The sequence below is a fragment of the Triturus cristatus genome, chromosome 6 (genome assembly GCF_964204655.1).
Source record: "Triturus cristatus chromosome 6, aTriCri1.1, whole genome shotgun sequence".
NCBI lineage: Eukaryota > Metazoa > Chordata > Amphibia > Caudata > Salamandridae > Triturus > Triturus cristatus.
In genome coordinates, this window is record NC_140589.1 from 1,931,115,634 (window position 1) to 1,931,130,998 (window position 15,365).

At 46.5% G+C, this 15,365-nt stretch overlaps 2 protein-coding genes across 15 annotated transcripts in view; both read left to right on the forward strand.

The window, feature by feature from the left end:
- The window catches only part of LOC146822518 (uncharacterized), a 266,233-nt gene that overhangs the window by 127,560 nt on the left and 123,308 nt on the right, over positions 1-15,365 (forward strand). The gene's annotated exons all lie outside the window — the stretch shown is intronic.
- Positions 1-15,365, forward strand: part of LOC146822519 (uncharacterized) — a 237,470-nt gene that overhangs the window by 41,100 nt on the left and 181,005 nt on the right. For 2 of the 14 annotated variants that reach the window (XR_014963323.1, XM_085613639.1), the window contains exon 4: positions 12,905-12,940. The exons of 11 other annotated variants lie outside the window; for them this stretch is intronic. The gene's annotated coding sequence lies outside the window, so the exon portion shown is untranslated. Of the gene's footprint in view, positions 1-12,835; positions 12,941-15,365 lie in introns of all 14 variants that reach the window. One more of the 14 variants, XM_085613641.1, reaches the window with a different exon arrangement.

Below are 15,365 nucleotides of genomic sequence, written 5' to 3' on the forward strand. Positions count from 1 at the left end.
CCCCCCCCCCCCCCTTCCTTTTCTTCTTCGCTTGTGGTGGACTTGTGTGGGGTCCTCTTCTCCTGGCTGTGGAGCGCTGGCTCCACGCGGTCTGGCTGGCGGTTGATGGAGTAGTTGGGGCCTGGGCCCATCCACGAGTAGGATCGACCATCTCCTCGGGTGGCAGAGGGTGCTCTCTACAAACTGGTCCTGAAGGGAGCGTTCTTCCAAAACTAGGCCACCTGAGTGAAACCTTGTGGAGCACGCCGTGGCCCCCCCCCCCCCCCCTTGCCTAAGCCTTTGCAGATCTGTGGCCCCCATGCTGGCCTTCCGTCCCCCCGGGTTCCCCACGACCTCGGTGGCACTGCACACTCCCACGACTATGGGGAGGGACAGGGGTCCCAAGCCTACACCGGCCCCTACACAGACTAAAATGGACAGGTTTACCACCTCCGAGCAGGAGCCGACTGTTCATGGCGTGGATCCCGGGAGGGGACCTATCGACATGGTTTGTAGTAGAAAGGGCACACAGGTCTCTGGTACCCAGGCCTCCTCCCGGTGCTGCGCCCTGCCCTATTATTCTCAAAATTCTTGACTTCAAGGACCGAGACGCCATCTTGCGGAAGGCTCGGGCGATAGGGCCCCTCAAGTTTCAAAATCACGTCATATTGATATTCCCGGACTACACCAGGGAGGTCCAGGACCTCCGGCGCTCTTACACGGACGTCAAGAAAAAGTTGCACACCCTGGGCCTACAATATCAACTTCAGTTCCCGGCGCGCCTTCGAGTCATTTTCCAAAGCAAGACACACTTCTTTGACTCACCCCAGGCAGCTTGGACATGGCTGACGGAGGAACGCCCTCTCCGCCAACAACGTGCCTCCTCCCCAGAACGCCAGGAGTCACGGACTGAGGCACAGAGATCGCCGGGACGCCAGCGCCGGCATCGGACGCGGTCACGCAGGGGGCGCCAATCACTAACATTGGCAATCAGGTCCTTGAGTGTAGCGGCTCCGGACCCTAGGTACTCCTCCAGCCGGTCGGGCTCTCCGCCCTGCAACAGGCATCGCTCCTCCGAGACCTCAATGGGCTGGTCTCTACCGATGGCCCAGGCAGACTCAGACCTTTCCCGTACACCCAATCCAAATATTCCCTCCATTAATCACAATTTTACAAATATTTACAAATGCGGCATGCCCTCCACGTACGCTTACCTGAGGACACTGGGATCCCTGAATAAAGTCCCCCTGAAGCACAGACCATGATGGGCGGCCTGGGGAAGGGGGGTATTTCCCGTATTTAAAAGACGCTGGTCAACAATACCCCGACTTCGCTCGACCGAATCGGGACCAGTGGGTGGGCCCCCTGGATGAGGAGGACAGGCGTGATGCTCTCATGTAGCCCAGGACAATCACCACATCCGCCAAACTCCGCCTGATTCAATTATACTACATACACGCTGCCTACCTAACCCCACAGCGCCTGCATCGAGACGGTCTCTCCCCATCCGCCTCCTGCACAAGATGCTGTCAAGACCCGGCTGACTTCTTCCACATGGTATGGGCATGCCCCTGACTGGCGCAGTTCTGGGGAGAGATTGAAACTGAGCTGTCCGAGGTCCTGGGGTGGGAGGTTCCCCACAATCCACGTCACTCCCTCCTAGGGATTACAGATTTACTTGATGGGTCCAGGAACGAGAAGTTATTCTATAATACAGCCATGGTCGTGGCAAAACGGGATATAGCTGCCTCCTGGAAATGTCCTACACCACCAAGTTCTGAGGGATGGAGATGGGGGGTGGATTGGTGTGCGGCACAAGAGAAACCCATGTACGAGGCACGGGGGTGTCCTTAGAAATACCGGAGGGTGATGGGCACATGGCTGGGTGCCGTGGAGTAGCTTGTTCCTTCTACACAATGTATTGTACTCACTGCGGGAGGGTGGGGTCTGATTGCAATGTCTGTGTTCCTCCAACTGTAATCCGTCATTATTGGTATTCTGCAATGTCGAGTCAATGGTGTTTGCATTCTATTACAACAATAAAAATTTGTTTAGCAAAAAAAAAAAAGGTGACTAGGGATATAATCAGGACCACTGGAATTATGTGGCAGGAGAGGACCAAATTGTGGCAGGGTTGAGAAAATTATGCAGCAAGAAAAGGCAAATTATGTGGCAAAACGTGGCACATTTTGTAATATCACTCCATTGTTTCATCATTTTTAAACTTGGTAACACTGTATGGGCATTGATTGCACCTCATTAATACTAGTTTAACACCCAAATACAGCAATAAGCAGCAGAAAAGTGATCAGTCCAGCTTTGCAGAGGGCCTTCCACTGCACAGCAACATGTGACGCCTCATTTTTAGTAATTTTGCAACCGTTAGAGCTAGATATAAGAAAAAAAATTCTTAAAATCTGCAGATTATGTAACAGATGATGGATTATGTGGCAAATGCTGCACATCTGTAATTATGCTAAAACCATCGCAGCTGAACAATTGTATAGTTCCAGTGGTCCTGGATATAATGTATAATTGCTATTACACTGCAATAAACCCAGCAGAGATGTATTTTGTTACTCGGTGTCTCACATATTACCACTGTACACACATTTTGGCTCTAGTGATTAGCTTTTGCAATAACATTGATCTCAAAGAAATAGAATGTAATTGGTGTGGCGTTTCTCATGCCAGTTTTAACTATAGTTTTTATAATGGGGACCTGCAATTAAAGGTCACATTTTTCTCCAAAACAAAAACATGTCGCTTAAAATGCTATGCATAGATTATGTGGATCAAAATCAAATATTCCTCCTGATTTGAGTGAGCATTGAATGAATTCAGAATTGCTAATTAGAGCATGAACAGAATTGTGCCTTTTAAAACATGAAAACATGAGTTAGCAAAAGAGAAGGAGACGGTGAACACGTCTGTCTTCTAGTTATTGACATGCAAAGGAGAAATGATTCTAAAGGGCTGCAGACAGTGTATGCAAACTGAAGCTTGCGTGTGGCTCAAAATAGTGAAGGCAGCCGCATCTGGCCTGTGCACTGCAGAACGATGAGAGATTAGGGGGTGTTCTGTATCCTCAAACTAGCACTCCCATGAGTGTAATGGGAGGCCAAGACCAGCAGAAGCCCTCACTGAGCGTCCCTCTTCTGATTGTAAACACAAGCATGGATTTAATAAACAACATTTGCAGCAAGCCACAGGCCACGTCCCAGATCAGCTAAATTGAAAGTAGTTCATGTTGACACACACTTGAGTGTCAAAAAACATAATTTATAGATTCGGTATGTATGAGTAACTTGTGATTCTCCATCCGCTCTCCGAAAGCATTCAGAATCGTGCCAAAAGCTACCTAAACCAGCCTGCGGCAACCAGAGCATTGAAGCACTTTTCAGTTGCAGAGTGGAAAGACGTCGCCGAGTGGATGAAGAGCAGCCGCTTGAAACTAAACTCAGACAAGACGGAAGTCCTCACCCTTGGACCATCACCCTCTGCCTGGGACGACTCCTGGTGGCACCCAGCCCTGGGCACCGCCCCCAAGCCGACAGACCACGCACGCAACCTGGGCTTCATCCTGGACTCCTCCCTCTCGATGACCAGACAAGTCAACGCCGTCTCCTCTTCATGCTTTCACACCCTCCGCATGCTCCGCAAGATCTTCCGATGGATCCCGATCGAAACCAGGAAGACGGTCACCCAGGACCTCGTCACCAGCCTGCTGGACTACGGAAACACCCTCTACGCCGGAACCACAGCCAAGCTACAGAAAAGACTACAACGCATCCAGAACGCCTCCGCCCGACTCATCCTGGACATCCCTCGACGCAGCCACATCTCCAGCCACCTGAGGAACCTGCACTGGCTCCCCGTCAACAAGAGGATCACGTTCAGGCTCCTCACCCACGCACACAAGTCTCTCCACAACCTGGGCCCCAAGTACCTCAACGACCGCCTGACCTTCCACACGCCCACCTGCCAGCTACGGTCCGCTAGCCTCGCCCTCGCCACCGTACCACGCATCCGAAGAGCCACCGCTGAAGGCAGATCCTTCTCCTACCTGGCGGCCAAGACATGGAACTCCCTCCCCTTCGGCTGACCCAGGACCACCTCGCCTTCAGGAGACAACTCAAGACCTGGCTGTTCGAGCAGTAGCATCCCCCTTCCCCCAAGCACCTTGAGACCCTTCCGGGTGAGTAGCACGCTATACAAGTATTATGATTGATTGATTGATTGATTGATTGAAAAATAAATTAATAATGTTCTTTAACCCCTTGCGTGCGCACAACGTCTCCCGGCCGTCGTGCATTACGGTGGGCGTGTGCGCACGACGGCCGGGAGACATCGTGTTCCCGAACGCTGTTTATTTCTCCCGCACAGCGGGAGAAATAAACCTGCACGCAAGGGGTTAATCGCGTCACTCGACTTTATTTATACACAAGTTACATACTAACCTCAGTAGCCAGTACGAGTCTGAAGACCTGAAGCTGAGATTGACTGAGACCCACGGCCGCAACAAGCAGCCTCCAGCAGCCTGGTCCGGTCGCATGGCATCAAGTTGAGAGGCAAATGCGACAGTGCAAGCGGTGGCAGACTGCAAAACTAAACTTACAAACATAACTTCCGTCTGCTCACGCCACCCACTTATTGACTTCAATTCCTTCTCAGGTGGCAAATAGACAATGTTGCGATGGCCACAACAGGGCTGGAGCCTGAGCCAGTGAGAGCACAGCTGAGCCCAGCCTGGCCGGCACGACAGGAACCACCTTCCGGCAGATGAGATTATTTATTGTAAACAAATAACTCCCAAGCAGATCAGTGCAGTTGTACTGCACAGTGTAGTGCAGTATGTCATACACTGTGCGTGGCTGACAGAGCAGCGCGCGGTCCGCACTTTGCTTAATGTGCACCGTACTGGACAGTGTAGTGCAGTATGTCATACACTGCGCGGCTGACAGAGCAGCGCGCGGTCCGCACTTTGCTTAATGTGCACCAATAGCGGTGCTCCTGTCTCAGTTTGCCAGCAACTTCAGGAGACATCAGGCTCTATAAATGTGTGACTTCTCATTTTGCAGCGGTGATGCGGACCACCACACTTAACTGCATTAGTCTAATGCCTGATGCGTGGTATTTGGCAGGGCTGCCCTATTGGGTGAATTTAACCTCACAGACAACACAGGTTCAAAGAAAGCTAGAGACACCACCCCCCACCTTATTGACACTCTGAACATAAACTATCATATTACACAACCAACACACTCCAAAGGCCACATTCTCAACAATGTATTTTCAACATCACCAACAATCCACTACAAACATCCCATACCCCAGGGCTGGACTGACCACTTCGCCATCATTATCTCCCAGCTCCGTATCCTAACAAAAAACCAAAGTCACCCAAAAGGAGAAGACCATACCATCTCATCATTCAAGACTGCCCCGTGGACAACCTAATTCTTGAACTAACCTCTCACCCTATCAGCTCCACCTCTGACACCAACACACAACAAACGTTAACTTTGTTTTTGAAAACTACGTGGACATCCACACCCCAATTACAACATGCAGGTGCAAGCGGAATCCTTCAGGGCCCTGGTACTATAAGACCTTGCTGAAAATAAACAATTCATCCACAGTCAGGAAAGAAAATGGAAGGAAACCAGAACTCCTCATGCCGTCATGATACTGAAATCTCCTTGCGGCCCATTACCTCTGCTAAAGCTAAGTACTACATAGACACCATCAATGATGCCACTAACAAATGCAGAACGCTTTTCAAGACAATCAAGCACTGTGTCAACCCCCTACCAGACAAGCCTATTCCTCATTCTACAGAAAAGTGCAATGGTAATAACTTCTACAGTGAAAAAAAACAGACAATCCAACATCACATCTACAACACCAAGCCTGCCTGATCTCATAGTCCCTCACTTCACTGTTGAATCCCGCAATTATCATAATTTAATGCCCTATCTCTTGAAGATCTTGCCGACATACTCAACTCCCTCAAAGCTATTTCTTATGAAGATGATGTCTTATTCTCGTCCTTCATCAAAGTTCTCTCAGGAGATGCTCTCTCACTCCTACTCTTCATTGTCAATGTCTCCCTTGCTCAGGCTATTTTCCCAGAAGCTCTCAAGACAGGTCAGATCCTCCCCGTCCTAGAGAAATCTACACTGAACCCTGATGACCTTGCCAATTCCTGGTCCTGTTACTTACCTACCATTCAGTAAAGCGCATAGGGCCATATGTACAAGAACAACCTAGTCTATGTACCCACATCACACCTAGAAACTGTGGAAACTAAATCACACATCAAATCAATGCTACAAAATTGCAGGTCAGTATTCAAACACGCTACTGATCTTGCCGACCTTATTCTTACACATGACCTAGACATCATGATATTAACGGAAACATGGCACAACGACTTCTCCTTGCCAATTTTGGACATCTTAGTACCTCCTAAATATGACATCGTCAGGCTGGATAGACCTGTTAAAATGGGTGGGGGTATTGCATACATTTATAGCTCCTGCGGTATTGCATACATTTATTGCTCCAGTATCACTCTGAGACTCTTACAAACTGTGCCGATGTTCTCTCACGAACACCTGAGTGTTGAAATCCGGAACAACAAGAAGATGGTCTGTTTGCTCCACACAAACTACCATCCTCCTGGAGACAATCTTATCTTCATCGAACAGATGATGGAAATCATAGCTTCTAACTCAGACCTACCCGTTAACCATATCTTCCTTGGGATTTCAATCTGCACGGGAACGATACAACTGATCCCTCGCTGTGTACCTTCAAGGCTTTCCTCACAGACCTTAACCTCACCCATGTTTGCAATGAACCCACCCACAACAAGGGTTCCACCCTCAATTTAATCATAGCTAAGGATAACCTGATACAACTGGAAAGCATCTCACCGTATGACTGGTCGGATCACTACATAATCTCCTTTCGCATTCTTGTAAAGGTCATTTCTATACCAGGTCAACCGCATAAGAACAAACAGTGGTCCAGGAATCTAAATGACATTCAAGCAATGGACCTAACCTCTCTTAGCAACAACCTACTCCCTCCAACCCCTAACATGATCAATTTAGATGACCTAACTTAACAATATCTACAGACCAAGACTAATATACTCGAAACAGTTGCTCTGAAGCAACTCAAAAGTATTCCGGACAACCAGTCCAAACATTGGTTCAATGGCTTCCTCAATGAGAGCGTTGGAAACGAAGGCTCTCGGAAAGATTATGGAAAAACTCTCCATCCATAACCAACCTCAAACAGTTGAGGAGAGCAAAAAGTTCTTACAATAAACCTATCCGCAGCATGAAAGCATAGGGGCACATGCAACAATGTAGGCCTTTACGATTCCTTAATTGCGATTATTAAGGAATCGCAATTAAGGAATTGCAAAAGCCTATGCATGTAGGAATCGCTATAAAATTAGCAATTCCCAAATATTCCTTAATTGCAACTCGCAAATTGCGAGTCGCAATTAAGGAATGCCTTCCCATGCATTCCTACGTACCTACAGGCCCATAGGAATGAATGGGAAATTGCAAGCGCAATTTGTGAGTACCCAATAGGTACTCGCAAATTGCGCATGCAATTTCAGGGTGCTAGGGTGTCAAAAGGACACCCTGTTGCACCCGTGAAATTGATCTGTGCACACATGTTATGCACGTGTGTGTAACCTATAACTTTCAAAAATGCACTTTAGTGCATTTTTCAAAGTTTTTGCTAATTACCATCAAGTTCAAATTGATGGTAATTTGCGACCCCTATTAGCGAAATCGCTATTTGCGATTTCATCATGCATTGCATTTAAGGAATCGCAAATTGCGAATCCTTAAATGCAATCACAATTTAAGAAACCGCATTAAATTGCGATTTCTTAAATTGCGAGAGCCTTGCAGTTTGATGCATCGCAGAAGCCCTTTTTGCAGGCGCAAACGGCCGATTTTTCCGAATCGCACCATTTGCGCTCGCAAAAAAGGTTGATGCATGTGCCTGGTAATGTCACTAAAACCCTCTAATCATTTCCATGATCCCTTGCCGGCTAAACTCTTCAAAGACATTGGATCTGCCATCCTCCCTCTCGGGTCCGTGATTATCCATGAATCGCTCGTACAGCGGAGGATTCCTGATTGCCTAAAGATAGGTCAAATCACTCCCATTCCAAAAAAGCCCAATGTAGACTTATCTGATCCCAACAATTTCCGCCCAATTTCCAATATGACTCTAGCTAAACTTCTTGAGAAATGCGTACACCTACAACTTTGCAATCACATCGAAGAGTTTCAGCTGCTTGACCTATACCAATCTGGTATTAGCGGGGTGCATAGTACTGAAACGGCCCTAACCCACATTGTTGATGATGCCTTGAGTCTACTCGACCATAATGTGCCATGTCTACTTATCCTTCTTGTTAGATTTGGGGGACTCTAGTTGGCAGAGGTAGGTACCTCTGATCAAATAGGGACCCTTGTGTCTAGTCAGGGTAAGGGGGTACACTCCTAAAATAACCCCTGCTCACCCCCTTGGTAGCTTGGCATGAGCAGACAGGCTTATTTCAGAGGCAGTGTGTAAAGCATTTGTGAACACATACAGTAACCCAGTGGCAACACTACAGATGGACACCACTCAGGTTTTATTTAAAAAATAAGTATTCTTTATAGAGATTTAACACAAGACCACAAACGACAAAAATCCACAATACTGTACTTCAAAAATGGTAGAAATAGCTTAGTTCTTTTAAGATGGTAAATGCGACACTTTGAGTTCAATGTACCTTTGGATGCGTAACGCTATACAACGAAAGTTGTGCAGGGAAGGTGATGCGTCATTTCATTACACGCAGGAACGGTGATGCGTCAGTTTCTTACTGCGCTTTCGTCGCTATGCGCAAGACTGGCTCAAACATCTTACGACCCTCAACGGCAGTCCTCATGTGGTGGATTTCACTAGATCCTTAGGCATCACGCTAGACAAATACCTCAATATGCAAGAACATATCAGCGCAAAAACTAGGGGAGCCAACTACCATCTCAACATGCTTAGGAAAATCAAGCTGTTCTTACCTCCTGTGGACCTGCAACTTGCAGTCTAGGTTCTAGTGATCTCCCTTGTGGAATATGGAATTGTGACCTTGGCTGGGCTGCCTAAGGCTAGTCAGACCCCATAAGGGTCACTCTGAAATCTGCTGCAAGACTTGTCACGGGCTCGCGTAAACATGATCACATCACACCTGACTTAATTCAGCTCAACTGGCTATTGCTCAATGATCGGATTAGGTTCAAGATTGCTTGCCTGACGCACAAAGCGCTCCACCATAATACTCCATCTTACGTGGCAAATAAGCTCGAACTCTCTGGTATGCCTCAGTCCCTAAGAAGCTCCAGCACTCTCCTGCTGAAACCGCACAAATTCAAAAGGAAAAGAACAGACTCTCTTCTACTGGCACTACTCCAATAGGAACAATGACTTCTCTGTTGGATGCATTAGTATTACACAATTTTATTTTTAAAGTATCCACTTCATTTGTTAAAACAATATCTAGATCTTTTTCCATATTACGAGGGTTCGCAAGTGATGATCATTTAGATGCATTGTAATCAGCTCGTGGGTGTCTTAAGAAGAAAGAGTATTTCTCTTGCTGTACTACTTTAATAAGAATGCCCCAAACTAGAAGGGTTTTTTCATAGACCAGAATATATTCACAGTCTCATGAGACCTCCAAGTTGTGTGTTGTGTCCTTAATAGGAAGTAGGTTCACAATACATTCAATACTTAATAAGCCTTCAGAGGTAACTCCCTTCAGGTCTTCAAATACAGAATTTCATTTCAATATATTATGCCGATTCAAAACATCTTTTGCCCTCAGAATGATATTGTGGGCAGAAATCAAGTTGAGTGTGAGTAGTTGGATCAAAAATGGTACCTGCTCATTCGTTAATCATAGAACCATTGTTTTTTTGGGGCATTTTCCATTTTTCCTATCGGAATGTGATCCAGAATAGTTTGCTTAATTAGCTTGCTTTTCGTTACTTTATTGAATTGATGTAGTAATTGGTAGATTTTGCGAAGAGGTTGGTAATTGGTCACACATTATGATTTTTTCTCTTCCATCTATCCCTGTTAAATTATCAGTATTTAATTTGAAATTATTGATATTTTCATTAATTCCCTTTGCTATTTCCTTAAGTATTTCATTCTTATTGAATCTTTTTCCCTTTCTAAAGTCAGTAGTGTTATTTCATCAGTTGACGTTTGACTGGATGTAAAAGAGAGCAAATTCTATTTTGTTTGTCCAGTATTTATTTGCTTATTGTTAATTGTATTCATTTTTTAAGTGACCATGTATATGTTAGGTGTCTCATCAAATTTGATAGTGACCCTACGTTGATTGTTCCCTTAAAAAATAGAGAACAACCTTTCTTTATTGTTTTTATATTTTGAGTTATTTTTTTTGTCCTGGTTTGGCTTTTTATTTACATTTTTCCTTGAGTCTGTTTACTTATATATTTATTAAATCCCTATCCATCTTTCGATTCTGTTAAACCTGGGTTATTGGATTGATTAGGTATATTTCTTATATGTGTTAATTCTTGTTATATTGACTGGCCGGCTTCTAATAGGATGCTTCCATGATCTGATGGATTGCAGTCGGCTTTCATTGTCCTTTGAGATGTTTGCATGATACCAGACTCTTTAAATGCTACTGATCGTGGGGAGTTATTTATGACCGTTTGTAAAGTATCTCGATAACATATGCTATTTACAACAGACTTACAGGATTAGACTCTGAAAAAGCTCCATTTGCTAACACTGCTTTTAATAATTGAGCACCTATTTTACAGGCCTTTAATTATAAAAAGCCAATAAAATGTTCTATTCCTGATAGTGACTGAAGTGAGAAGGCATTTCAACCCTGATTGTTCAGTTGAATTTGTGGACCAGTGGTTTCAAATGAATAGACGTCTTTTACCATATCTTTAATAACAATTATTTTGTTCACTAAGTAATGTAGATTGAAGTAAATGATTAGCGTTGTGTTAAAGCTGTTATGGCTGGTCTGAAGCTGTCACTTCTCCCACTAGGGAGGGTACTGCTCTGCATCTAAACTGTTCCTCATTTATACACCAGTGCCCCCCGTCCCTCTAATACCAAGTTAATGACATGAGCACGGACCTTTTACTGACTATCCCTTTTACTTTTTTCCGCACATCACACAGGTCACTTCCCTCTGCCCAGTGGCCGAGATTGATTCATGGTCACTACCCCCAGCTATTGGGAGTGACTGATCCACGGCCACTACCCCCAGCTCTTGGGAATGACTGATCCACAGCCGCACCCCCAGCTCTTGGGAGTGACTGATCTATGGGTCACTTCCCTTTGCTCTTGGGAGTGACTGATCCACGGCCACTACCACCAGCTCTTGGGAGTGACTGATCCACGGTCACTACCCCCAGCTCTTGGTAGTGACTGCTCCACGGCCACTACACCCAGCTCTTAGGAGTGACTGATCCACGGCCACTACCCCCAACTCTTGGGAGTGACTGATCCACGGCCACTACACCCAGCTCTTGGGAGTGACTGATCCACGGCCACTACCCCCAGCTCTTGGGAGTGACTGATCTATGGGTCACTTCCCTTTGCTCTTGGGATTGACTGATCCACGGTCACTACCCCCAGCTCTTGGGAGTGACTGATCTATGGTCACTACCCCCAGCTCTTGGGAGTGACTGATCCACGGCCACTACCCCCAGCTCTTGGGAGTGACTGATCTATGGTCACTACCCCCAGCTCTTGGGAGTGACTGATCCATGGTTACTATCCCCAGCTCTTGGGAGTGACTGATCCACGGTCTCTTCCCTCTGCTCATGGGAGTGACTCATCTATGGGTCACTTCCCTCTGCTCATGGGAGTGACTGATCCATGGGTCACTGCCCTCTGCTGAGATTGATCATCTGCCACTACCCCCAGCTCTTGGGAGTGACTGAGACTGATCCATGGGTCACTTTCCTTTGCTCTTGGGAGTAACTGCTCTATGGGTCACTTCCCTTTGCTCTTGGGATTGACTGATCCACGGTCACTACCCCCAGCTCTTGGGAGTGACCGGTCCATGGCCACGACCCCCAGCTTTTGTGAGTGACCGATCCACGGTCACTTCCCTCTGCTCATGGGAGTGACTGATCTATGGGTCACTTCCCTTTGCTTCTGGCAGTGACTGATCCACAAGTCACTTCCTTCTGCTCCTGATCAAGACTGATCCACGACTGACTCTGTGTGACATCTCCTTGTTCAATAAGTCAAAATGCACTGTTTGGTGCTCGAGGGCAGCTTTACAAAGTGGTGGTTCAGAACTCGGCTCTACTCAATGTTACTTCATCCGAGTTGATTATTCCAGGCCTGCCACAGCCTGACATTTCTTTGCCCTTGGGTTGGTTGCAGCGGATCCGAGACTGCCTGACATCGTTTGTCCCTTGGAGAAGTTGGTGCAGAACTGTCACAGTTCGACCATTCATAGCCCCTCGTGTGATTACCCCAGATCTCACACTGACGTTTCTCATCCCCCGGAGTGGTAAGTCCAGAACGGTCACTGTTTCTCCTTTCATAGTTCCTTGTGATTTTTCCAGAACAATAGTTTATATGTGCGTGGCCAAATATACATGCATTGCTCGGTGATCTCATGTATTGTAGCTTTTTCACTTGTTTGAGATGGAAGTGTGTATATATTTATTTAGTTTTGGACCTGATGATGTCTGGCCCACTACGTCACTAAGCTTTCAATTGCCTTCCACATTCTGCGTATGTATCTATCTTGCAGCCATACAATGAATCTTGTCTACATAATAAACCACAAATGTCATCTGACCTGGATCTTCTTTTGAACTAGAGCTGCACCGCCTCCCAGCGCCTTGAGACCTCACGGGTGAGTAGCACGCTTTAAACCCCCTGATTGATTGATTCGGATATTTTGTGGTGCTTATCGCGATCATTGCAGGTGGCCCAGAAAAAGCGGCTGTTATATTATTATATTATTATCATCCGTTTCCGGTGACTTCCATTGTGATTATACTAGATTGTTCTACTTGTTGCACAATATTTTAAATTTCTAATAGGCTATTTGATCAGTCCAATGAGTTCTTAGTATCATATATCAATCCTGTTTTGTATCTTACGATTTTCCATGGTGATTCCTTTCCCATAGATTAAGTCCACATTGAAATCTGAATCTGATGCTTGTTCGACAGCTGAAGTATGGTTAATCTGTGCTGTGGTTACTATTGTGCTTTGAAGAAAGATTGAGTGAGTTAAAGCTGACTCCAGAGGTTCAGGGATCTGTGCCGTGGTTCCTATTGTGCTCTGAAGAAAGATTGAGTGAGTGTAAGCTGACTCCAGAGGTTCAGGGATCTGTGCCGTGGTTCCTATTGTGCTCTGAAGAAAGATTGAGTGAGTTAAAGCTGACTCCAGAGGTTCAGGGATCTGTGCCGTCGTTACTATTGTGCTCTGAAGAAAGATTGAGTGAGTGTAAGCTGACTCCATAGGTTCAGGGATCTGTGCCGTGGTTCCTATTGTGCTCTGAAGAAAGATTGAGTGAGTTAAAGCTGACTCCAGAGGTTCAGGGATCTGTGCCGTGGTTCCTATTGTGCTTTGAAGAAAGATTGAGTGAGTGTAAGCTGACTCCAGAGGTTCAGGGATCTGTGCCGTGGTTCCTATTGTGATCTGAAGAAAGATTGAGTGAGTGTAAGCTGACTCCAGAGGTTCAGGGATCTGTGCCATGGTTACTATTGTGCTTTGAAGAAAGATTGAGTGAGTTAAAGCTGACTCCAGAGGTTCAGGGATCATTGCTGTTGGTAATAACTCATTGGTAGGGGGCTCTTGTAAGATGTTGCAGGGTAATGAGTTGTGAAACCCTCTTCTATTGAGCTCTGTTTTGGTGTTTTCAGATTCTTTGACCCCTTGTCAAAGCTTACGGCTGGAGTTTCTTCTAGAACTGAGGGTTCACAAACTATAACATCACCATTTATGTTTATAAGGCGTTCTTCATTATGGGGCATTCTTTTCTTTGTTGGGCCTTATTTTTTGGGGATTTTGGCTTGATTGACGATAAATTAACTGTATCCTTGGTTAAACACAAATGTCCACAATTGAACCAGATATATAAGTCCTCCTTTTTTAATTTAACTACTCTAAGTTATGTATGATGGCAAGTACAAGCAGACAGAAAGCATGCAGGCTTACGAGAGGTATTTAGTAAGACTTCTTGTACTGGGATAGTCTTACAAATAATATCTTCAGCGATTGAAAAGGAAAACTGAAAGTTTCTTGTGTACCCTTGTAACCAGTCAGGCAGCTGCTCCAACTTTCGGTTTGTTCTTTTTATGGTAGCAACTTTACATGCTAATTTGACTGGTTATTCCAATTATTATGATGTGTAACAATTGCATCCTTTTGGGTACCTTATCTTTCCCAGGCTAAGCCCAAAAGTCGATCGCAGCCACCAATCCCTGGGATCTGCCAATGATTTCCGAAAATTACCAGATTGACTTTTAGTTCCAGGGGCTCTACTCCATGGCCCAATAGCCTGCAAATACAGAGCTGGCTGGTAGACGGCTGTAGTAATCAACAGTGAGCCGGCGCAGCTAACAGACGAACTGCTGGTGTGCTGGTCCCCAGCTATGTCGGTAGGTGGTAAGCTGGCAGTGGGGACAGCCCCCAGCACTCCCTCACTACCTCGAACTGCTGCAACGTGAATGCTCCACCTGCGACTACACGTCACTCATGCCTCTGCAGTAGTCAAAAACGAATTTGAGTGGGGGGCGCTAGGTGGCGCACGAGCAGAGTGGCCGCTCTTCTGTGAGGCTCCCACAGGCCGGCTTAACAATCCAACGTTTATCCTGCATTACTTGTCATAAAATTGGTATGGCCGTGTGAAAAATATTCCTGACTTGCTGCTGATACTGGTGATACCAAAATCTGTCGAAAACAGCACCGATTCACAAGCGACTGGGAGCAGAGCATGGGGTCCGAGAGCAGATTTCCTGGCCGTGGAGCTGAGTGACTTTGCAGAGCACTACGGGAGACGCGCGGTCTCTGATGCCCGGAAAGGCCGGGCATTGCGACTGAAGGTGGTAAGGAGAGGCGATCGAATATCTCGGCTCCCGGGATTGCCCTCGCCTGATGCGCGACTCATCACGTACTTCGGTGAGGGGAGCCGGTGGTCAGGCAGTGCTGGTGGAAGGGGAAGACGAGAGGATGCTGGGCCACAGCCGGGAGTGACGGCAGAGGCCGCGAGCACCGGCCGGGACGCAGCGGACCTTGGATCCCCGCTTCGATGCAGCTACCAGCGCGCA